Genomic DNA, 26,295 nt, shown 5'->3' on the forward strand with positions numbered 1-26,295 from the left:
TCACTTTGCCACTGGATTCAAGCAAGCCTGGCTGAAGACGGCTGAAATGCCAGAAACCGGTCCTAGGAAGCTTGTTTCCAGTCCAGGGAAGGCATGGCTTGGCAGTTCGGGCTGGACTGTTCCCATGAGGCACAGGGTCAGACTGATTTGCATATGGCCATGTCTGAACTGGGGTGGCAGAGTGGGCTAAAGAACGGTGATGGATCAAACCCAGATCTGCTGACTGGGTGTGAGTGTTTGATTGGTTCTGATGCTCCGTCCATCACCACCCCCTTTTGTATTGCTTTGGTGCACTGTCGGCACGCCGGCGGCGCCCTCCCGCTGCGAGCATCAGCTCCCACATGATATTGTAATGCACCGTGCTGTAGTGTATTATTTGTGGTGATAACCTAGTGCGGTTCTGCAGTACTGGTTTTGTAAATACATTTAACAAATCCTTGTTATTTGGAGTGGTCAGTTCTTTAAATTGAAGCTCAGGCTACAAAATGCAGCAATTGCAAACAGTTGGGCCTGGACTGTATAGGAGATAACCACCTGACATGCAGCACGATGTTAACCCTTGAACATTAACAATAACCTCAGAAAGCAGGCCTGCAATGTTCGTAGTGCATGCTGGGAGTGTGAGAGGCTCAGCAGCAGCAAGGCATTAACCGAGCCGGCCCTTCGTGCTTCAGAGCACCCGCTGGTATCGGGGAGATTTACCAGGTTTGTATGTACTAATGTGGCCCAGCCATAAGTTGAAAGGGCCTGCACCACTTCATCCCAGCACGCTCGCTATTCCCTGGTGCAAAATATGGACTGATCCAATTAAAAATGATGTCTTGCAGCGCTGTCTGCCCCCCACCTTCTTGCCAAAGAGAGCTTTGCAGGCACAGGCCTTTGCACTGTTCAGGAGGCGGCAGTCCCCGCTGCTCTTGAAAATCTTTATAGCCTTGGTTCAGACGTTCTTCAAGGTGGTGGTCCCCACCCACTATTGATGAATCTTCGCAGTTTTGTTTTTTGCTTCTTTCTTCCCCTAGGCATCTTAGTTTAAGCTCTGGATCTTCCACTGAAATGAACATTTCCGCAGTAAAGCTGGGCAAATCCTGACCAGTTCTTCGCTGATGTACACAATACTGGCGTTCATTCTCTCTCCTGAAATACAGTCTGTCTATCTATCTATCTATCTATCTATCTATCTATCTATCTATCTATCTATCTATCTATCTATCTATCTATCTATCTATCTATCTATCTATCTATCTATCTATCTATCTATCTATCTATCTATCTATCTATCCATCTATCCATCTATCCATCTATCCATCTATCTATCTATCTATCTATCTATCTATCTATCTATCTATCTATCTATCTATCTATCTATCTATCTATCTCTAGCTGTCGGTCTGTCTGTCTGTCTGTCTAGCCCTCACTTTCTCGCTCCCTACCATTCTTTTTCTCTCCTCTTTTTGATGCTTCCCTTTGTTTCTGTCTTTTCATCTGTCTTTTCTCTTCTCCCTCAGAGAAGAGAAAAGCGAGAGTAGCAGAGAGAGTTTCTCTGCTACACTTGCTTTCTTGTTTGTTTTCTTTTTCTCTCTCTTTTATTCCCCATTCCCCTTCCTCGCACTCCTTTCTTTTTCTCTTCTCCTCTCGCCCCTCTTCCTTCCCACCTCTCTCGCTGTCAATCTTTTCTTTTTCCGTGCAGGATGTTTGGATGTGTGCATTGCACAAGCCAGTCACCGGATCGCTGAACACACCGCTCACAGTCCTGGAGCTAAAATGTTAGTTTATCAAAGAGGGCCGTCTTTAGATGGTTTTTGCAATTCAGACAGAATGGCTCTACTCTCAAAGGATCTATAGATTGCTTGTAATCTCTGCACCCTATCCATGAGAGGGATGGAAGTACCTATCAATAGTGTTCGCTCCACCCCAATAAAGCTTTTTCCCCACCCTAATGGGGAAGAAGGACCCCTTTTCCTGGGATGGATTAGGAGGGCCCTTGCACTGTTGCTATACCACAGGTACGCTCTCCTCTTCTGGTGGTATCCTAAAGCATGGTCTGATACTTATGCCCTTATTGATCGACCTGGCATCCCTCTGTGGCAGATATCATGATGCAGTATTTTAATGAAAGTCGGTCCTTGGTACCAAAGACCCCCTAGGTTGAAATGTCGTGGACTCTATGACCCTTATTATAAATGGACTACAGTCCTGGGTAGTAACTCCACACCTGGTAAATACCTAAACTGCAGGTTATGGTATTTAATGAAAGACTAATTCTGGGGTTTCCTGCTCAGAATAAGATACAACATGCACATTAAGAAGTTTCACACTTGGGTGAAGCTTTTTGTGCTTCTTTTCCAGCAAAATACATCCTTTTACATTGCGCCATGTTTTAACTGAAGCACTATAAAAAATGTTAAAGGATAATTACCGCAAAACTTGGAATGTTGCTTCAAGTACCAGCTGGAGTCTTCAGCCGAACTAAGATTTGTGTGCTAGTTGTATTAAAGCCATATGTTGCAATTGAGTCTCTTCGGTAGGGTGAAGATGTGAAGTTCTATGAAGTTGGGAGTGAAAAACTTTGCCCATGAAGTTAGACTATTTCCCCTCTGTGAAGTAGGTTGACATTTCTCAACATTACCTAGGGCACCTTTTCATTTCACCCAACGTATTACCTTTCACTGGATATACCACCCAAGATGGCAGAACCTCAGTCTGTTGGGAAAAGAGTTACCCTGCTGTCAGTCCAAGATGACCGCACCCTGAGTGGGATCTAGGACGCACTAGCTGCTGCTTTCTAGCTGCATACCTTATAGTAGCCATCCTACCCTTGCCCTCATTCCATCCAGAGATCAGGAAAGATTAAAGGTGGTAGTTAGAAGTGGAGAAATTGTTCTAAGGAGTATGAATGCATCAAGCACCTCCTTTGGTGTTAACAAATGATGCTAGTTGCCTAGGCTGAGGAGGAGTCATGAATAACAGGACTTATCAGTTCAAATGGTCAATTGTAGAGAGCTGGAAAGCCTCATATTCGAAGATTAAGGCAATCCTCAGAGATTTGAAGTTCTTTCAATACCTAATATTTCACAGAAATGTTCTGATCGAGACAGACAATATCGTTACAGTATCATATATCAATCATCAATTGAGTACCCGGTCCAAAACTCTTAATCTGGTAACGACTAAATGGGGTTTTGGGAAGAGAGGAATTTATTGAATCTAGCAGCAATTCATATCAGTGAGATCGACACAGTAATAGCAGACACTTTGAGAAGGAATTCCTTTCGTCGCAGGATCTATCATTATCCAGAAAGGCTTTCAGGAAAGTGTGCAAGAGATTTTGGAAATTCTTCCTGGATTTGTTTGCTACAAAGAACAATGCCGTCCTCCACAGATTTTGCTCCAGGTACTTGCAGGTGGGAGCCTGGGGAGTAGACACCTTAGTTTCCTCTGATGCTTTCCAAGTTAAAAGAGGAGGAAGCAGATTTACAAATGGTGTTCATTTCTGACCATGAAGATTGTGGTTTCCACTTCTGATGTCCCTGGCAGCGCTTCTTCCTTGGACACTTCCTTTATCTCAAGCTTTTTGTCTTGTCTCTTTCTCTCAGACTCACTCTATTGGTTTGGAAGTTGAGAAGTTGAACTTTCTAGCCAATGGGCTTTGGTCCAGATTGGTGGAGGTTATTCAGGGATCAAGAAGACCCTCCACTTTGAAATATTACTAAATGTTATTCTGACCACTAGCATCTTTTCATAACAGGTATTCTACCCACAATCTCAGTGCTCCATCTTGTGATTTCTCCGAGATGCTACAGTTTCTCTTGGATTGACTTTAGTATCTCTCTTTCAGCTTTGAGATACCAGTGCTTTACAATCAAGGCCTTCAGAGAAATTTCCAAACCTAGATTAGAAATGGTGGATTCTCTGTTGCTGAACATGTTTCAGGTGCTAACTCACCTGCAGGGAACCTTCAATCGGTGTTAAGGGTGATCCCTTTAAATCTCTAAAGGAAGTGCATCTGAAATTTCTATTGTTTAAAATTCTCTTCTTCGTGGCCATTACTTCTGCCCATAAGATTGGGGAGTTAAACGCTCTGATGTGTTGTCAACCTTTTATTCGATTTCTGGAGGGTTATGTGATACATAAATCGGATTCTACTTTCATATTAAAGATTAACTTTGTTTTTCACAAATCTCAGCAGATGTTGATTCCTTCTTTCTATCCTTCAACTTTTAAAAGAATTGTCTTTAGTACCTTTGATGTTAAGAGAGCTCTCTCGATTTATATTGGCAGGTCTCTATATTACAGAAAAAAGATCACTTATTTGGGAGGTTTAGCCAGTGTGGAAGAGGTAAGAAGGCAATGACTATGACTTTGAGTAGATAGGTGCAATCAACCACTGCTAGCAGAACAACAGAGTACTGGAAATCTTCAGGTTCACGGAAGAGCAACGAGAGGGATGGCTAAATCCTGGGAGGAGTTACAGGGAGTATCCATCCATGAGATATGCAGAGCTTCAATGTAGTCATCAGATCACACTTTTATTAAACATTATAGACTGAATAATGTCTCAGACTTACAATTGAATTTGGTTACAGGGGTCCATCATGATTGGTTTGATATCATTGTTTGTGGTGTTCATTCATAGCCATTACAACTTTGATATTACATGCTTGAGATACCCAAGGAGTTATGTTCGCTAGAGTCATCAAAGAACTGCAGCTTTAGTATGCCTCATTAATAGTGACTGGGAACTGGAATGAGGATGAGAGAGTAGTGGTAATGACTGTGGCGAGGATGAGAAGGACTAAGAGTAATAAAGATTATTGATAAGTAACTGGAGCATACCTCAATCGTTTAATCACACTTTGGGACTCAGGAAGCAAGGAGGGGCACATTATCTTATGCTAGCCACAGCAGCTGGTGAGATGCTGCCACGCGGCATACTAATAGCAATGAGTTGCAACAGAAATGTTCCCACTGCCACACATGGCCACTTTCCGTTATTGTTTTTGTAAACTTTGACAGCTTTGAAAAACTGAAGTTGTGAGAGGTTAAAATCTTCTCATAAACCTATTTTAGGCAGGGAATGCTACTGTGGTTCCCTCAAGAACTCATTTTGTTCTCCCTATGGCGGTCCTGTCTTCTACTACACATGGTTATAAACTGCCAAGCAAACAAATACATATATATTAATTTATTGTCTTTGTGAGGTGTTAGTACAAATGTCGGATGCTTCTGAGCACTGGCTGAAAATGAGAGGGGAAGAGAAACAAAAGCTGTATTATTAATAACCCCTTTAGTGAAATGTTTGATGGAAAAGATGGATCTTCAGACTCATATCCAACTTTCAGGCCGAACATCACACAAGTGGACAACTAGAGCTGCTTGACCCAAGCCCCGCTCTAGACAGGACCCTGTTCTTGAGCTGACAACATTTGAGTTCAGTGGCTCACAATAAAATAAACATAACATGGTCTAATCGTGGCCTTGTGATTTTTGCCTCATGCATAGATGTGTTATGCAGGAGCCAGTCTTTTTCTGTTTAGGAGAGCAAAGAGGACAGATGGCTCCAAAAACAGCCCAGCAAGAAAAGATGTGCGCACTTTCCTATGATTGCCACATTTTAGTGTTCAAAAACACATATCAGATTATACATGGAGGGGGTAATTGGATGAGAGTGAAGACAAGGAGGGGATAGGTTTGTTCTAGACTATAAGGGAAATGTTACAGCGGTACTCTGGGTTTATTTGTAATGCACGAATGACACCTGCCACCTGGTGACCTTCAAAGTCCACAATAACACATGAATAGTGCTTAGTTCTAGTGCTCGACTTTTTTCTAAGTGCATTCTTTCTTTGTGTGTGCAATGGGTACATGTCTCTCAGTTGATGTGCCTGCTGAAGATATCTGTATGTGACCTGTAAATCACAAATTTGAATGTCAGATTTAATCCGCCTTTCACCCTTCCAAAGCAGATACAATTCCTAGTGTATGGGGCCTCACCAAAATGTTTTGCCCTGAGTCCCACCTAGACCTGAAATAACGTACTTATGGAGGATTGCCTAGGGCTAGGAAGACAAAGTGAATGAATACCACAGGAAGGATCTGCCATGATACTACGAAGAGCTTGGCTCAAACTCTACCTCTTGAGCACCAGCTAGTACTTGAAGGCCGAAGTTGGATGTCTGGTAGGGAGTAGTTTCAATGGTCAGCAGCTAGTTTTGGGTAATGCCCAGGGTCTTAACTTTTGCTAATGGGGCAGTGTGGATATATTCAAGCATATATTGCTGCACTCCAGCCTTAGTTTAGAAAAGAAATGTATAAGTCCCAGTAGCGTAGCCTCTCTTTATTTCTGTTTAGGGCAGGGATCTCCAAACCTTTCTGTAACAAGAGCCCCTTATGTTCAATGAAAATGATTAGGAGCTACTAATATTGTTAGTGTTGTCTTAGGGGCCCCTCCAGACAAGACTAAATTAGTGGCTACTTGCAGTGTGAAAAGTATTTGTCAGTTTCAAATGCCTTTAAATGGATTATATATAACCCAATGTCCCTAGCACCAAGGTTTTGGTATTTATACTCGGTTTGCCCAATGCCACATGATTTATCACTTAAATTTCAGCTTTAGATATGTTTCACAAATTAAACAATTTTTCTCCAAACATGAACTTATGAGTTCGGAAAATACACACATGTTCCTCTTGAATACAAACTCTCAGTTTTATTCGACATAAAATAGTTCAGTCAAGCGAAAACCTCTGACTTAGTAGGCAGGGCTGCACACAGGAGAGCAACTTGCAGGTAGCTGAGAAGCTCCCAGTAGCTCACGAGCTTACTTGTTAGAGAAGTGAAGTCTAGGGTAACCTAACGTGCTCAATTTTGATGTGTTAATCTCCTTTGTAACATCTTCAGTGCAAGAACAGCTGGGTGTCATTTGCATTACTGTAAAATCTGACTTGTTTGGTAAATTGTGTAGTGTCTCTAAACAAGTGGCGTGAGTAAAGTGATGGGGGCCCACTGCAAAATGGGATGAGGGGGGCCACAAGACTCCCATATCTCACAGATATCCATTGGCCATGGGCTAAATGGTGCCCCTTGAAGAGTTGATGGCCCTCTGAAGAGCTGGGGACCATCTGCACCACACAGGCAGTAGGGGTCTGTGTTACAACCCTGCTATAAACATGTGAGCGAAATGTGCAGGTCTTCTGGTCTGCTGTCTTCCTTCCTGATGATAACGAGTGACACTACTTCTGAGTGTGTTAAGAGGCACCTGGAACCTAGTTAATGGATGCATGTAGGTACCTTATCTTGATAGATCGGATCAAATGATGTCTACAGATCCATTATTCTCTGTTTTCTTCTCCCTCTCTCTCCCTCTGTATCTATCTTATTCCCATTCTTTCGCTCTGACTCTAATCCCCCTTCACTCTATATTTCTCCATCTCTCTTTCTCCCTCGTACTCGGTCGTTTTTCAAAATCAATCTTTGCCTGTCACTCTACTGCTATCTCTCACTAGAAATGTATGTGAACATCAATTTTTCTATTCCCTTTTCTCAGTCTCTATTATGTATTCTCTCTAATTTCTCTCTTCCTTCGTGTCCCTCTTCCCATCTCATTATGTCTTTCTTGTTTTCTCTCTCTCACATTCCCTCTTCCTTTTCTTCTATCATTCGTCCCTTTTACTCTCTCTTTCTCCCCCTTTTCCTCTCTATCTGGCCTTGTATCTCTTTCTTGTTTCACACTCTCTCTTTTTCTCCTACCCTTGCTCTCTCTGTTTCACTTTTGATCTTACACTCTTGTTATCTCTTCCTCTTTGCCGATGGCGGTTTCCACTCTTACATGTGGAAACCATCTTCCTTTCTTTCTTCGCCTCTCTGTTGACCTCCTCTTTTTTCTTTCGGCTGTGTGTTTCATTTCTATACACAAATATTAAATGTAGCAAGAGTTCCCTGTGTCTTAAACCCTCCCCGGATGTCAAGACTGGGACCCAGATTTACTAACATTTTGGCGTTATGAATAAGCCACTTTTTGGGCTCAGCCATGTTGCAAAATGTTAATTGTAATTTAAAAAGCCATGCAAATCAGATTTGTGTGGCTTTGCTTGAAGTTTTTCCCAAAAAGTAACAGAAGGCAGCGCATAGCAATATCTTGAGTTACTTTGTGTCAGGGAGGTGTCCCATGGGTGGAGCATGGGTGGAGCGTGGGTGTGTCATTGCGATTGGATCATGGATTTGGAGCCAATCCAGGGTGAATAACCTGTAATTGCACCAAATCTGAGCCAGGCATAACATAGAGGAATACTTGTATTTCTCCTTGTTAATTTCTCTTTCTATGCATGCTGCATTCTGGAAAATGCCTCTAAGGATTGTTTTTTGTGCAGGAAAGTTATTGTTTTTGTGCAGGAAGGTAACCTTGTAACGCAGGAACCCTTGCACCACGGTGCAACTGTGCCTGCATTGGTGCTAGGTAGCACACAGTGCTCCAGCACAGGCAGACAGCATAAATGTGCCATATTTTAGTAGATATGGCGCATTCCTGCTGTCTCCCTGTCACTCAACGAAGAGCAGCAACATTGCTTGCTGCTCTCCGTTGCAAGAAAAATGAACAAATATCCCTGATATTTATTTTACGCATATCTTGTCCCTGCTGTCTGTCCTTCATACTGGAAACTTTTGCCGAGCCTGATAATACTTTGTGCAATGTAGCGGGTGACACAGATATCTTAAATTAATATTTTTCATCCTCAACCCTTTATTTGTCTCTGTTCTCAATGGGCCATTCCCTGTGCTCATCAAAAAATGTGCATATCCATCACTGTTGAACACCGGAAGCAGAGACATTTTCATGTAAGGCTTTAAGATAAATTAGACTGGTGTGCTGCACCTGCACTGTGTACGTGAGCGCACTGATTTGATGTGCAGTTTGTAAACAACCTTGTACTCGATGTAGGGAAAACTGCGGATTTATGCTGTAAAGAACGCAAGGTACCTCACCAAATGAAAGCTGCTGCAACCAGCTAGTAGGAGCTTTGTGCAATGCGTGACACCTTTAACCAGCCCTTTTTTTTAGTCAACTGCCTTTCCATCCTGTGATTTTTTTGTGCATTGTTGACAGCAAAACTACAAGTCCCAGAATGCAGCTAGCTGTTACCTAAACATTAGGTGAAGGCTAATCAGGTGCTCAACAACCATAGGGCTAAAATGGCTTCAGGCCCTCGACCCCACCCTCCCACCGTTGTGTGTCTCAGCCCGGGCTGCTGCTGCTGCTCGAGCTGCCATTGGCTCAGCTGGGTAGTGTTTGGAGTCTTAACTCCGCCACGTTCGAGTTTTTCACAGGACTTTAAAAGACCATTTGCATATTTACATACATTTGTAAATTGGTTAACAGAGCTTAGTTTTTTTCTGGTTCTAGTACCCCCAGTGCCCCCACTCTGCCTATTCCTTACATTTGCATTTTACTTTTACTGCCATAGTGTGAGAATGCATTTCAGTAGTGTGAGAATGCATTTCATGAAAAGGAATATAAAGTAGGGTTACCAAAAGAAAAATTGCAGCCATTTGTTGTTTGAAGAGCCTGCAAATGCATTGTCTAGACAGTAAATAAGGTTATAAACAAAATAGTATGTATTCATTTGTAATGTGACTTTTCTGTCTTTGTTCCCTTTAATTATCTGTCATGGATCATTAAGGCAGTCCTACAGCATAATTAAAAATGATTTCTATTTACATTTGCTGTTCCAAGTATGCACAGATAAGTGCTGAAAATAGGCTTTATGTGACTGCTTATTTTGGTACCAGCTGGGACATCAATATAATAAGCTGGCAACCCTAATCATAAGACTGGAAGTTTGTTGCAGGATGAGAACAATATTTATTTTCTCCACCCTCAATCCCCGGACCCTGAATAATGCCATAATAGCAATAGTTTAACTTGTATCTGAAACCCTATGCCAGCCCTCAATAACATGCTGAGTTACTTTACATGTCTGGGAATGCACCCTGCTTTCCGACAACTCACTCTCGCCCTTCACTTTCACACTCACCCTGCACTCACAGCGATCACAATGTACTCACACTGATCACCATGCACTCACACCACTCACCCGCTCACCCTGCACTCACAGTAACCCCACTGCACTTATGCCACTTGCCATGAACTCACACCAATCTTCCTGCACTTACCCTGCGGTCACATGAGCACACCGCTCACCGTGCAATCAGAGTGATCACTCTGTACTCACAACGCACATGTGCTGTTCACCCTGTACCTCACCCTGCAGTCACACAAGCACACTACTCACCCTGCAGCCATGGCACACTTCACTCATCTGTCCCCCTCACTCCTCACTCTGCAATCTCACTCAAACAAGCCCATCACTAACCATACATTCATTCGTCCCTCTCTACACTTACATCCGCACAAAAAATTCATATGGTCACCTCGCTCACCCTGCAGTCACTCCTCTCACCCTACTCTCACACTGTTGCATCGCTCACCGTGCACTCACATGGACATGCCTGTCACCCACACAGCGCAGAGGGTTAATGTGCCTGCTACAAAGAACGTGTACCATGCAGCTCACAGAACTGAGTGTGAGCAAACTACGGGTAGACCTATAAAAAATATGAAATGTTTGTCAGAAAGGGGCTATAGAGAAATGAGGTGCATTGTTGCCAAGTGGTACTGAAGGAATTCATGGAGGAGGAGGAAATGGGGAGTGGCAGTAGCGGCTCGTGGAGGGAGTGCCGCTGGGCGGTGAGGCGGGGCGGGGGAGGGGCATGGTGGGGGTAGTAAACTCCGGCTCACGGCTGACCGGAGTAATGTAAATAAATAAAAATAATTTAATTGCACGTGCTGAAACGCCAAATGCGTTTCAGCGCGCGCAATGAAATTCGTTTTATTTATGTATTTATTTACATTACTACGGTCGGCCGTGAGCCGGAGTTTACTACCCCCACCCTGCCTCTCCCCCGCCCTGTGGCACTCCCTCCACGAGCAGCTACTAGGGAGGGGGCGCCAAAAAGGACAGTTGCAACGTGCGTGACCAATGTTAGGGCCAGCCCTGACTGGGATTCTTAGCCCCCCCCTCCCGAAGTTGCGCCCCTGAGGCTAATAATTTCACGCGTGACAAGGGGCAGCAATACAAGAAGAGTCAGCTATTGTTGGGACAAAATGCCACATAGCGCTTGACCTAGAACATGTTTAAGGTTTGCGTTGAAGTGGTATAAGTGGCAACATACACACCTGTGCTATGATGACCGTGTGCCCTCGCCGAGCAGTAAAATAATATCGCTACTACACCGTGTGCTGGTGCTAATGTCATACCAGGTGCGGCTGGTGATGTACACAGAGGCTGTAGCTCTGTCTTCCCGAATTCTTCAAAAGAAAACAGAGCCTCTGCCAGCGGAGAGCACTTGCGCAGATGACAGATAGGAATTTTAGTTTGTGAAAGTTCACTATGTATCTCTTACAGCTTCCACTGGTGTTATATACAGTGTTCTGGGGAATCATGAAAAAGTTATGTCAGCCTTGTTAAAATGCAATCCATTGTTTTTTATGCGAACTCGCGAGTCCACTGCAGCTCTGCAGCGCCACCTGCCGTGCACGTCCTGAACATTAGAACGAAGCTCATTTGTCGGGCCTCCTCACATTTGGATTTTTTTATTTATTCCGGGACCGCAGGCACGCACTGGTTTTTTTTTCTCGTTTGCAGAAAAATGTCATCGTTCTTCTATCAAAACAGCAATTTCTAAATTGCTGTGATAGGCTGGTGTCTCCGTAGCCGATGCCTTCCATTTCCGCTGCAAGTGAAGGTCCTGCTCGAAGACGGTTCCCTTTAATTGGAGTGACACGCGTCGCCATTCAATTCTCAATTGCCTGCTTTTAGAGGGATGCGGTAATTTGGATTCCGCACCGCTTCGAGCTATTTGTTCAAGAAATCCGTGAATATATTTCCCAAGGAGCACTGTGCAAGCCATTGGCAGTGAACCCCCAGCTGCAAGCGATTATGGTTCCGGATTGCATCCAGATTCGTGTTTACTGTCAACTGTTTTCTGTTTTAAAAAGGCTTATACCAGCTAAGCCTAATGCCTGCTCATTAAGTGAGTTTAGTTTTGTTTTGGAATAGAGATATTTCGTCTATGCCATTTTCACTCTACTGGGGAATATTACAACAGATAAGTAGCATTTTGTTGTCTCGCTGAATACAATACATCATTTTTTTTAGAGGAGGCAGTTATTCGTTCTGTTCTGTCAAACAATGCCAGAAGGATGTTTTTTGTTGTGATAGTATTTGGCGTATTGTGATTTTGGAAACCATAGAGACAAACTTGTAAGTTCAACTGTAAGTGCCAAAATGCAATTGACTGCTGGCTGCAAACATAGGAATGTCTGAATAGGTCATGGCACGGGTCTGTGTCGCACCTGTAGATGATTGCTTTCTGTGAGAATTATTTGTTTATTGTTTCATATAGCGCCATATGCAACGCTAATGCACAAACATTCATACATACATTCACCCATCAGACAGTTAATTAAAACAGAACACTTACCTGCTGCAACCCTCGGAGTTGTGAGGAGGGTTGGGACTAGCGCCTTCCCCTCATTGGCTGACCATAGGTCAGCCAATGATGGTAGACAGCATTCCCTACCTTGTCATAGAGTGGGATGGGGTCAGTGAGACGACTGACAGCACCCCACTTTGTGACGAGGTGTCAGTGATAGACACTAGGCACTGGGTACGTCAGAGCTTAAAAATGAGGTGACCAAGTACAAGGCTATCACTGACGCTCCCCCTTGTCATGAGGGGGAGACCTCGAGGACCTTAGTGGAGCTGAGGAGATCACGCCCTCATGAGCTTTGACCTCCACAGCCAACCGAAGTACAGCTCAGGCAGCTAGGCACTTGGCCATTTAGCGCATGTCTAGCTCCCGGTTGTCTTACCTGAAAATAAAGAGTGTCTATCAGGCTGACCTTTGCATAGCCTGACATACACTCCTTATACCCAAAAGGTCCAGGGACGTGGCCCCTCCGCCCTTATGGAGAGGCCCTGCTGGTCGACTGCCTGACACCTATATAAATAGGTGAAATATACTTCCCATTGAAAAGCTGTCATACCTTCTCCAGGCAAAATCAGGCCTCACCCAGACTGAGAAGGCAAAAGGGAGAGGATGTGGCATAGCAACCAGAGCTGCCAACTTTGTAACTGGGGAACCAGGTTCGAGTCTCAGTGTCAGCTCAACATCCTGTGATTATGGGCAAATCACATCATCTCCCCGTGCCTCCCAAAAAAATAAAAAATGAATGTGTAATGTAACTGGTGCTCATGTTAAGTACTCCAATATCTTCAGATCCAGTTTATGTTATATAAAACAGCAACAACAACAAAAAAGACACTCAAATATTAAGGCTAGCAACCTCTATCCCAATTATCTTTCTCTCAAATAGGTGCTAAATCTTTAGCAAATCCTCCTTCATCACAGAACACTTCGATTCCCAGATGCTCCTTCATTTTACCAGATGCAGCTCCACTGCGGGGATGTTGGGGTGCACCTCATTAGTCACGAAAGAGGAAGGGATGATGGGATAAGCAGGTTGGACTGCTGCACTCTACTGCAGTGTCTGGTATTAAAAGCGGAGTAGTGGTGTGTACAGACACATGTAGGAAATAAGGGGTGAAAATCCCAGGAGTTGGCAGTCCTTGTTCATGGGAAAAGTCTGAGCGCTCAGTTGTCCTTGAAAATGGGATACCCCTACCCATTAAGACGGTAGACTCAAGAGAATTGTAGGACAGAGCTGAGTGTCTATATCGAAGATAATTATACAATCCACATATTTTTTCTGGGATAAAAAAAGTCCTGCATTTCGTGAAGTGTGATTTTTAATCTTTAAAGTTGGGCAAAGTTCAAATGTGTGTGAGGCATATCATGAACAGCCAGTACGTGTTTTGACCTCTAAAGGTGCTCTGGCCTGAGGCTTTCTCAAGGTGGGGGACCAGGAAGGGAGGAGGAGGTCAGTTGCCTGGCCCGAGGTTGTCTAACATACGTTGGAACTTTGTCCAATGTTAAGATTAAAAATCACGCTTCACCAAATGCAAGACTCTTTTGATCTCAGAAACATACATGGGTTGTATAATTATCTTCGATATAGACACTCACCTCTGTCCTACAATGCTCTTCAGTGTACAGAGATACACTAGATATTAAAGGGCGGCCACCTTTAATTTCCTCACCTGTGGTTTTGAAAGGTAACAGTTATGGCTAGCTGGCAATGTCAAGAACATTAGGTCACCCAAATCCAAGTTGACAGCACAATCCAACCTCCAGGTCCCATCTCCTTCTCTCACTGGCTGATCCATCTAAGGGCCAACTAATGAGTGGTGATTGTGGGATCCCAGAGGGTAAGAGCACTGCATGTGTGCCTGACTGACCACTGCATGCTCCTGCTTTCTCCATTCTCCATCTGCTTTCTTCCGTGCCCTGGGCCTTCACCCTGGCTTGTGACTCTTTGACCACTCTTCTGCTGTCACCTCCAACTTAGTTGTGAGTGGTAGGCTTTCTCCAGTCTCAGGAGGCAGAGAGCTGCAGTGGGATATTCTCCGTCAATTAGGTCCTGGGGTGACCTAGCATTCTGTGGCTAGGTGCTGAGGCTTCCTCCTCCTGCCATCAGCTGCCATCTTTGAGGACAATCGGGAACTGTTCATGGAGCGCCTGAACCATGTTCGTTGACACCTCATGGGAGTTAAGCAGTGAGGAGCTTGGCCAAAATCAAGTTAACATGTGTGTGTGAAAGAGCATGCGTGAGTGTGTTTGATGTGTATGTGAGTTTTGTGTTTTTTGGGGTGAATGGTTTCAGGACAGCTCAGTAGTGCCTACTGTAGCCCAACCGTGAAGTTTTGCCGGCCTTTTTGGCAACCCCCTGTCAGTGCAAATAGTGGACCATCAGACCTTTATTTGTGTGCATTTTTGGTGACATACTGGCCATCTCTGATATCATGGTGATCATTCAGTGACATATTATGGGCATTATTGTTGACAGGCTTCCGCTTTCTGTCATATAGTTGCCAATCAGAAACATGTTGGGAGCATTCTTAGTGACAAATTGGCTATCAGTGCATAAGAGTGGTTCATCTACAACTTATTATTGGGGTTCATGGTGATATGCTGCTTATCGCTGAATTAATAGTGTCTGTTGTCACCATTTAAGACTTAGATGTCTTCTCTACTGCAGGAGCCAGCCCATGCCTTAAGTGACTTCTGCAGGGAGGAATCCATTATAGTTTGATTATTCATTAAGGTTTGTCAAGTGTGTCTTTAAAATAATGACACTGGAGATCTCCACCATGTCTTTAAGATATTGTTTCAAATTTTGGTTTCCGACACTGGCTATCTCCACCATGTCTTTAAGAAATTGCATCAAAGTTTGGTTTCCGACACTGGAGATCTCCACTATGTCTTTAAGAAATTGTTTCAATGTTTTAATAGAGATATCAATGTTTTTATTTTTAATGACCTTCCAGAATTTATATTGTCAATTGGGAGGATGTTCTTGAGCATTTGGACAAAAAAGTGCAACTGCACAGATTTCTAAAGTCGTATATTGTGTAAAAGCACTTGCAATGCTTGGTCGTTTTAGATGCGTTAAAGATGTTTTTTAGTAGAGAGGTTTCATACTTGTTTCTGAAAGGTCTACATTTGTATGTAGACCGCTCAGTTTATCAGATGTTTCCCACAAAGCAAGGGCTCTTGAGCTCAATTCTTTACCTATCAATGGGGCAATCTGATGACTAACAGTAGCAAAAGGCTCATAACCAAATGCATTTTGTACTGAAGTATTTCTTATATAGTGCTGAACGCAGAAGGGGTAGTTCCTTGCAAAAGAAGACTGGGGTACATCATCATTCTGAAGGCACGGGCTAAAGGTCCACATGGGTTCTGAGCCTTCCTTGAAAGGTTTTCGATGTAATCTCAGACCAAATCCCAGAGTTTAAGCAACATCCATTAGAAAGGCTGGGTCCAGGAGAGTTGGTGTTTCCCTTTCCACATCTTGCAGTGGCCCACAAGAATAGTAATATCATCGTCAGTATATATATTGGCTAAGAGGGTAGCAACTGCTGAGGTCCAGGCTTAAGTATCTGACCTACCAGCTATCCACAGTAATCAACGAGACTTGAAGGGTCTGCTCAGCAGTATGATAAATGAACTAAAGTCATTAGCATGCCACCTACTCGTAAGCCGACTGAGGTGGATCTTCTGACCCCATCAGTACTTTAGGAATGCTCATTAAAGTCTTGGATGTGTATCGGCAGGGCTCTGTGGATCAGTTGGCTTTGTACAAAAAGGGAATTGATCAAAGTACCTTTAGATCTGGCGGGTGAATGATGAATTTGTTTCCTGTTAAGTCTGGTAAGCTGATATGGCCGAAAAGCTTGGACATATATTTTGGGATGTGGCTGTGGAGTGTCTAGTGAGTGAGGCACAATGCCTTGAAGTGTGTTTGATTTATACTAGTAGCCACTGTATGTTCTTCAAGGTCAAGGTTCAATTGGCTGAGTGATGTGGTTTTTAACTCTTTGTTTCTTTGAGATGCTCTTTTTTGGGAGACCTGTGTAAATGTTATTGAAGCTGCAGAACATGGAGAACCTTGTTGCTAGTATCAACAACAGGTGAGGATGCTGTAAAAAAATATGCAAAAGGTGCATACATTCTAGAGTGGTGTTGGTAGAAGCTTTAGTGAGTGGTTATAAATGGAAAAAGAGGGGATATATCCACTGAGTCTATAAGCTGAGTCTCCGCTAAGACACTTAAAACCGTTTCAGAGTCTGATGTGTCTAGTGCTGGGCATCCGTCAGACTGTTTTCCACTCAGTGTCATACCCCTGATCACTGTTCCAGGTTAAGTTAGGTCCAGGTGTTGTCCATGAATAGGTCACAGCCAATATGGTGGGCTTCTCATGTGCTGGCCTGAGAGTTTAGCTAGGGGTTAAGTTAAGCTGCATTAGTAAGAAGGCAATCCAAGGAGAACTGTATACCTACCTAATGGGAATAATTTCAGAAAGAATGAATTGCAGTAAGACTTGCTGAATGCCATACATATTGTTTTGTCACTTTTGTCAAATGAAACTGATATTTCCAATATGATGAGTATGCAGTCTTGGCTGTGGTCATAAGCAGAAGAATGGCCTAGATAAGTTTTATTTATTTACTGAACAGTTTCCTAAATAATCACTGCTCCAATATAATTAGTGTCTTTTACTTGTAATTAGAAAAATGTATAGCAATCGAACAAAGACTCCTCCTGGGGTATAGGCAATCAACCAGGACTCTCCAGCCGTCTCTGCCCTGGGCTTTTCTTTCAATCCTACTCCAGGTGTAACACATCTCATTGCAGTCAGCCTTGAGACCTTGATACCTGGCATGTCTTGGTCTTCCTCTTTTCCTTTTCCTGTGAAGGTTTCAGTTGAGGGTTTGTCTGTTGGTGTTTGATGCTGGCTTGAGGAGGGTGTGGCCAATCCATCCCCAGCATCTTTTCATGATTTTCTTCATGAGCAGGGACTTCTAAAGTGTGCTGCCATAGGTCATTGTTGCTGATGGTGTTTGGCCAGCGGATTTGGGGGATTTTCCTCAGACGGGTGTTGATGAAAGTCTGGACTTTGTTGGTGGTGGTCACTGTTGTCCTCCAATTTTCTGCCCCATACAGAACGACCAATTTAGTGTTGATGTTAAAAAGCTTGATCTTGGTTTGTAGCATTAGGTCCTTGGAGCTCCAGATCTACTTTAGCTGAATGAAGGCAGCCCTTGCTTTTCCCATTCTTGCCTTGACATGGGCTTCTGTGCCGCCGTGCTTGTCTATGCCACTGCCTAGGTAGGTGAAGGCTTCAACTTCTCCCAGTGCGTCGCCTGCAAGAGAGACTGCTGTTGTGCTGGCCATGTTAGCCTTCAGGATCTTGATTTTCCCCTGAGAATGTTGAGGCCAAGTTGTGCTGATGTGGCTGCCACTTTGTCGGTCTTCGGTTGTGCAGATGGGTATGGGAGAGTGAAGGCAGGTCATCTGCAAAGTCCAGGTCATCGAGTTGCGTCCAAGGTGTCTACTGGATCCCCTTTCTTTTCCTTTTTGTGGCTGTCTTCATGATTCAGTCTATGGCCAGCATCGAACAAATAGATGGCATAAAATCATGGATGATAGAGATGGTTACATCACACATACAAAAGGGGATACCGGGAATGCTTGCAAAAAGTCCAAACCACTGCAATTGCAATAGGTAGCAGTCCAACCCACAATTGCTTGACTTCTGTGCCACACTAGACAGAGACCTGCCTTAAGCAAATCATTACTGACCCTGCTTCCCACGGGAGCAGTCCATCCCAAACTGCCACGGAAGCCTCCCTCCACAAGGTCCCAAAAGCAACCCCAGGCCTCTTTATTGATGTACAGCTAAGGTCATGTTTGGCACCTTTGGCGTGCTTGTTAACCTTCAAAATCAACAAAGCCAGTGTACAGTAAATCAAAACAAAGGGCACTGTTAGTCAAAAGAGCACAGGTCCACAGTTTCCATACAAACCGGTATGTTCAGGAAAAGAAAGTAGACCTCTATGAAACAATACCCAGTTGGTATTAAAAGCCCTCACTCGCCAACCTGGTTGGTGACATGCTTCATCATCGGGCTTCCACTGGGACGACCGAATGTCATCCCAGTGTGCTGCAACGCCAGGTTACTGCGGAGCGGGGTTCTTGTGTGGGGGTAGTGAATTTAAAATCTCCAATTGAGTCAAAAAATAAAACTTTAATAATTTTGCTAATTGGAAAGGAATAAAAGGGAGTGAGGGTCAAAAAAAATAAACGACCTGGTTCACTCCGCGGCGGTCAACATGTTTCTGCCTCTATGAGTGTTAATCGGGCATTCTTCAGGACCAGAGTGGAGGTGCGGAACCCCGGTGGTGTGAACACTCTAAGGTTCACCCTACCGTGGGCTACTTGTGTGAAAATCAAAACTTAATAGTGAAAACTCCGCCAGAAAATGTTACTTATTAAGGGGAGAGGAACGAGTTTACTCTGACATTACAAATGACAAACAAACAGAAAGACAAAACATAAAAAGAATTATCAGTGTTTGTCGCAAAATCGTGCTCTACAACTCAGGAGTTAAGAACAGTCGTGCTCAGAGGACAAATGAGTGCCACTAGATCTACCTCAGGTGCAAAAAGGTGAAGAAATGTGCACCTAGGTATATTCAAGTATCGGTGTTAGATAACGGCTCGTTATCATATCGATTGTGACTATTAGTCAAATCTCGGAACGCACGTGAAATGTATTGGCGTGCCACTCAAAATACGGAGAAACGGGAGGGCTAGGGACTGATTCAACTGCCCACGATGCTCAGTATGCACGTATTAGGGTAAAATCTTACAGAGAGGCCAATCCGTTAAATGCCTCATGGATCCCGGGAGGGGGGTGGGAGCAAATTGGCACACCCTGCATCAGGGAAAGATAAAGAGAAAGGGGAGTCCGGGTCATTAACTCGAACGGAGGAGAAAGCAAGAACCCGCTTACCTTCTCGGGCGGGGAGCGGTATGTGTTACTTACGCCCTTGCTGCTCAGCACCCGTGGTAAACCTACACAGCCTCTTGCTGCCGGGTCCGGATGGTAGAGATCCGGGACCGGAGGTGCGTATAAAAGACAATCGGAGCGTCCCCGGTTGGGCTCACTGAGAGAGCTTCTACCTGATTGGGTAGAATGATCCAGCTCCGTTACTGATTGGATAAGGGATATCCAATAGGAGTGACCAAAAGAAAAAAGAGTCGTTCTTCGTGCTGAACGACGTGTAGAAAAAAAGAAAGAAGGGAGGCACAAAACTTTAATGGCAGGTTCCTAGAGGGACACAAACCAACACAGACCACACGTGAAGTGTGCAAAGGGGCCTGATGTGAGGGCCCGACCCCAAATAGGTGGAGGTAGAGTGTTATGCATACGCTGAGATTCGTTCTGCTCGAAGTGACCAATCGGCAGACTCGCATATTCAAAAAGTGCCTAGATATGCATAAGTGGTATGGGGCAGGTGATTAATCCCCAACTGTCTCAAATAAAACATATATAAAAAGGATATGTATCGTAATGGCTGGGAAAGTAGATAATGCCAAATGACATAATTGAGTCATAGCAGCTGAGGTCTCTTAGTCACAGGAGTTCCTAATGTATAAAAAGTTAGCAAATACTCATCCTGTGGGCTGAGAGTATATTACAGAATATTAGTCCAAGGAACATTATCATTTAACCCATGAAGGTTAGTCCCCAGGCGATAGACCCATCTCTGCTCCCTTTCAAAGAGTACTTTAGGGATGTTTCTGCCTTTTGAAATCTCTTCGATCACCGTCCACTTTAAGTCATTGGTGGTATGGTTGACGGATAGAAAGTGTTCACTCATTTTTGTAGTAGCACGTTTACACCTGATGTTGCTCCGGTGTTCGCATATCCGGAGTTTGACCTTCCTCGTCGTCATCCCCACGTATCGTAGATCGCAGGGGCATGTAATGAGGTAGACCACATTTGAAGTGTTACAGTTAGTATGACCTCTTTGGGTCCAGACCTTGTTAGGTTCAAGGTTAAGGGTTTTAGTGTGTGAGGTCAGATGGCATATGCTACAGTCAGAGCAAGGAAAGTGTCCAGTGATCTTGGGGAGGCCCCATGCTTCAGTTATGGTTCTTTGTGGGGTCTCAGGGAACATCAAAGGGCGTGTATGTACAAGATTATTGCGGAGGCTCTGTGCGCGTTTAAACGAAAAGAGCGGTTTTTCCCAGTTACGATTAATGCTGTTGATTATACCCCAATGTTTGTTGATAGTTTTTTTCAGTTGGTTGGAAAGGGTACTGTAGGTGGTAACACACGTTAGTGGGATTGGAGCAGTGTCTTTTGCATAGTCAGTTAGGAGTACATCCCTTGGTTGGTTTCTCGCACGTTTGTAGCTTCTGGAAAGGAGAGGGGAAGGGTACCCTCTAGCTCTCAATTTGGTCGTTAGATCGTGAGATTGGGCCTTGAAATCGCTCAGGGTGGTGCAATTTCGTCGTAGGCGGAGAAATTGTCCATAGGGTAAATTCTCCCTCAAGGTGCGTGGATGGAAACTAGTGAACTCGAGGAGATTGTTCCTCGAAGTAGGCTTGTAATAGGTCCTGGTTTGGAAGGACCCTTGTGTCTTAGTGATCACTACATCAAGGAATACAACTTCAGACTCGTCATATGTGTGTGTAAAATTCAGGTTCGGATTCAGGGTGTTGATCCATGTGAGGAAAGACTGGAGGGTGTTGCTGTTACCTTGCCAGATCAATAGCACATCGTCTATATATCGCTTCCATAAGCCTATGGAAGAGCGATATGGGTTTGAAGTAGGGAGGATGAACTCTTGTTCAAAAGCATACACGTACAGTCCAGCTACACTGGGAGCGAAGGTACTCCCCATGGAAGTACCTGTGGATTGGAGATACAGATGTCCCTGGTATTCAAAGAAATTCTTCTTCAAGGCCAAAGAAGCACATTGAATTATGAACTCCTTTGTGGTTCTATACTCCCAGGGAGTGGAGTCAAGTGACTCTTCCAGGACCCTGATGGTTTCGTCCTGGGGAATGCTCGTATAAAGGCTTTCTATGTCTAATGTCACCAGTATGGTGTGTTCTGAGCACGTGGTGTTATTGAGTAGTTTCAGAAGGTCCTTAGTATCCTTAAGGTAAGTGGAGGATTTTTGGACCAAGGGTTTCAGGAAGTGGTCACAGAAACGTGATAGGGGTTCCAAAAGAGAGCCGATCCCCGAGACTATAGGACGTCCTGGGGGAGGGACTCTCTCTTTATGGATTTTAGGAAGTGTGTAGAAATACGGGATATTCCCCGGGCCTTCAGTGAGGAATCGTGCTTCAGCCCTGGTGATGATACCTTGTGTCTGTGCATCTTCAACAATACTCAGGATCTCAACCTTAAGCTCATCAGAGGGATCATTGAGGAGTGGTGTGTAATTCCGACGATCGTTTAACAATCGGAGACACTCTTGGTCGTAGTCGGTAGTATTCAGTAGTACGACTGCGCCCCCCTTATCTGCAGGTTTTATGGTGAGGTTGGGGTCCGCACGGAGAGAGGTGATGGCTCTGTATTCATCTGCCCTCAAGTTCTTAAAAGTAGTGGGGATGACTATATGTTCAATTTCGGCAAACACTGCTCGTTCAAAGGTTGTGATTTCCACAGGGATGGTATGTGGAGGGGGGTTAAAGGTGGATGGTGGTGCTTGTTAACCTGTAATGTTCATGGCAGGTCATAGGTAGGATGCAAATTATTTATCCCATCGCGCTATCCTACTTATAATATTACACAGATGTATTTATTTTAAGTCGTTCTATATCGGGTTATACGCCTCATCAGTGTTACTTCAGTGTACTATAAGATCATACGTCACAACTCAGTATCCTCTCATTTGCAGACAATGCCAACGATAGTGTTTTGGACTTACATGAGTTCAGAGGCCTTTAAGCACACTAAGGGCTGCATTATGAGAAGCCTGTAAACCTCCATAGTAAAACTAACGTGATTTACTAGCTCCATTATATGTTTCACTTGAACTCCGTTGTGCAAGAGTGTTTCACATGGGCAGTTTGCTTGTATATTCCCCAGACCCAAAGTGACAAATATCCATGTGTCGTAGTAGTAGTTTTGGGGTCATGACATTGACAGCCTGATTTATGCTGGCTCTTTTGCGGAATAAAAAGGGAAGTGAAGAGGAAAAAATGCATTTGGCCTTCATAATTTTTTCTTCATGTTCTTACAATGCCTGCAGTGGCGATTTAAAGGTGTTGGAATGCACACTTGAAATGCAGGGATTGTGAGGATAAAGTGAGACTAAAGTTCAGTTCTTTACACCGTCGATGCTGTACACACATTCGCCTTCTCAAATTTATGGAAGCTGAAACGTCCTCAGCGTATACTAGAAACTCTGGGGCATATTAACTAGCAATGGCGATAATGATCGCCAACGCAAGTTAGTGTACATTTTATTATCGCTTCTTTTCCCGGATACTTATCGCATTCTTATCGATGTATTATGAACATGTCGGTAAGATGCGATGGTGTCCGGGAAAGGACGCAAAAACTCCCGCTAACAGCACAGCGATGGCGATACCTTGCCATCGCCGCATTATCGGCGATATAATTTCAGCTAGGTTGCTAATAGTGTCTGCAAATCCCCTTTTAACACGATAACTGACACTCTCCCTTGCACACCTCTATGTAACATCATTGTTAGTCAGGATTTTTTCTGGTGTTAAATTCCGGTGCTAATGTGGTTTAGCGCATCTTTTATTCTCGCTTTGCGGGTCCGGGACTTCTTTAGTAATAGCGCGATGTGGCGTTAGCTACTTTTAACGTGAACCATTGGTAAGGAACGCCTACCTTGCATGTCATTAGCGATAATTATCACTGGCATGCAAGGCGATAGGAAAACCGCCGGCTAACGCTGGAAAGCTGGCGATAACGCATGTTAGCGCAGCCTTGCTAATAGGGCGATAAACATTTTGCCGCTTTTTCGGCAAAAAGTGCCGCAAAAGTGGCGATCTTGCCCTTGATAATATGCCCCTGTGTGTTTAAGGAAAAATTTGGTTACTATAGTAAATTTGGTTGGCAGTGTGAAAATCGCATCCTTGATGGAGGAAACGTTCTTTCTTTCCACAATCACACTGAAGTCCTGGAGTTATTGCAGCAGCCGAGTGAAATGCTTAAACTTTAGCCATCTTAATACTATTGTAATTTCATCAACTTTTTAGAAGCAAAAAGTGTTAAAAAATATATAACTTCAGAAGTAAATCGTAATACTTGCGCGCCAGAGACGATTTAAGGCATGGGCAAAGTGGGCTCTGACCCAGGGCCCCATACTTTCAGGGGCCCCCTGTTAGAGCCAGCTCTGTTCTGCAGGGTCTTGCCCTGATGACCTTGAATAATGTATAAACAAATTATTTTAAATAGCATTTAAAAAAAAAAAATTATTGTGAGTGATGTGTGCTTCAATTACACACATTTTTTAGAAAAATGATGTGCTTTTGTTTCATGCAATATCCATAAAAATGTTTTTTTTTTAAATCAAAACAGGGCCTCACATATGAGAAATGGTATGGTGTCACAGAGATTGTATGCAGTAATATTATTGAGCTGCTGCTGTGTTACAATATTGAAAACACGTCAGCATCCCTGAATATTAGATGTAAACACATTTAGAATTTGGACAAGTGTGCCTGTGTACTGTCAGTGACCTGGCCAAAGAGGACATGAATAAACTGAAATTGGATCATGAATTCAAAGCTGTTCTGAACCGGGGGCCCCAAAATACATTTGGCGCGGAGCCCCCAAAATACTTAAGATGTCCCTGCAGCGCGCGACAGGAAAGCAAGAACACACTTCTTCACTCCTTCCTAAGGTGGGGGCGCACACAAATCAGACGCATGGGCAAACACATGCGTCATGCTACCAGAAACAGTACCAGAATCCCCCCTGCCAGTTTAACGCATGGAGGTACGGCCGCCTAAGCCCCCAGAAAGCCGCACCTTTAGGAAAAGATATGATTTTCTACAACTATTGCCCAAACACATTATCCACTCATGTGGCAACGGAAAGACTGCATGAGTGGATAATGTGCAAAGAAGAGGCGGAACAGCAATGCAAGTTTAAATGAGGGTGTGGAAGTTTTCTGGTAATGGGGCCCCAAATGGTAAAGTTCTCAATGAACATTTAGAATGATCAGTGGCAGATCATGTACCTCCTTAATAAAATAATTTATTTTCGACAATGTTCTCTTTTTTTAAAATCACCAAATTTGGGGGCATATTATCAAACCAGGCGATAAAATTATCGCCGCTTTAGCGGCAGAAAACTGCCGCTAAAACGGCGGTAATGGGCTTGATAATGTGCTCTGTGGAATTCCAATTGAAGCCCATGTTAGATGTGAAGGACATCTAACATGGGCTTCAATTGGAATTCCATAGAGCATATTATCAAGCCCATTATCGCCGTTTTAGCGGCAGTTTTCTGCCGCTAAAGCGGCGATAATTTTATCGCCTGGCTTGATAATATGCCCCATAGATAGAAAAGATGTTTGACAATAACACAAGATCACAACGGTGTTAAATTGAGCCGCTGGATTTGGGAGCAAATGTAAGCTTTTTGGCAACTACACAAGCAGCTTAAAAAAATCCTTCTGAAAAGCACATCTAGCATAACGGATTTCCACATGCATTTACATGTTCATTTTCATTTTGTTCAGTGCTGAACGCAGCTAAATTGTCAGAGAGTGAAAAAAACTACCGACCTGCCAGCTATAAAAAAAAATCTATGTGAGGAGAGGGCAGGGCCTTAGAGTGGGCAGGGCCTCGTAAGAGTCACTTGTGCCCAATAGCCCCTACCTAACCCCCTCTTGGGAAAAATAAATAAAATAAAAAGCTTGCTTTGGCGGATGCCGATTACCTGGGGTGTTTTCTCACCCCTCAAAGTACATCAGCTGTTAAAAGTTTTGAAAGACCAACTGGAAATCCAGTCTTGCAGTGGTTTCCAGATGGCTTTTCCTGCCACCGTGTGATATTAGCATATCACTGAGTGACTGTGTGAAAGGAGCAAATATTGTGTAGCACACAGTGGCACCATGTGAGTGAGCTAATTACACAATTATTGAACAAGATGAATGTTTAAATTTGTAAATCTGCTTATCACTCACCATTCATTCACCAGTGCCTTAGCAAGACTAAGTTTGATGGTGGTAGAAATAATTTATAAGAGCACATGTTTTTAACTCCCTGCTCCTCTTTCAACGCCTTCTCCATGTTGATGTCCCTCTCTTTCTTCTCATCTATCCAGCATGTTAAGTATATTCTGTCCTCAGCTGTTGCCTTTCTTTGACGCCCACACTGATCGAGGTTGCTTGCATTCTTGGTGTTGGTTACACCCCTGTTACTCCTTCACGGACTCCAATGTTATCGTTCTTTTGTAAGTAAGAAACTGCCTTCCTGCAGGCTTCTGCTCTGTTGCTCCAGGGTGGACTTCTCAGAGCATCTGCCATTTTTCTCTGAGAGGTTGGGCCTCAGGCACTGCTAGGTAGAAGCCATTGAGCATGTACTATGGGTGTTTGTGAGGCTTGCCTCCTGTAACATCTGGATGAACTTTACAGGACCTATATCCTCATTGTGTGTTAGTGGCACTTTATGGGGAGATGGACTCTCTAGCACCTGGCTAGATTCCATACAGCATATACGCTAGTTTCCTGTAAGCTATGCCTTCGTGTGAGTTGCTTCTCCATCTTTC

Source organism: Triturus cristatus, chromosome 4_1 (genome assembly GCF_964204655.1).
Source record: "Triturus cristatus chromosome 4_1, aTriCri1.1, whole genome shotgun sequence".
Lineage (NCBI taxonomy): Eukaryota > Metazoa > Chordata > Amphibia > Caudata > Salamandridae > Triturus > Triturus cristatus.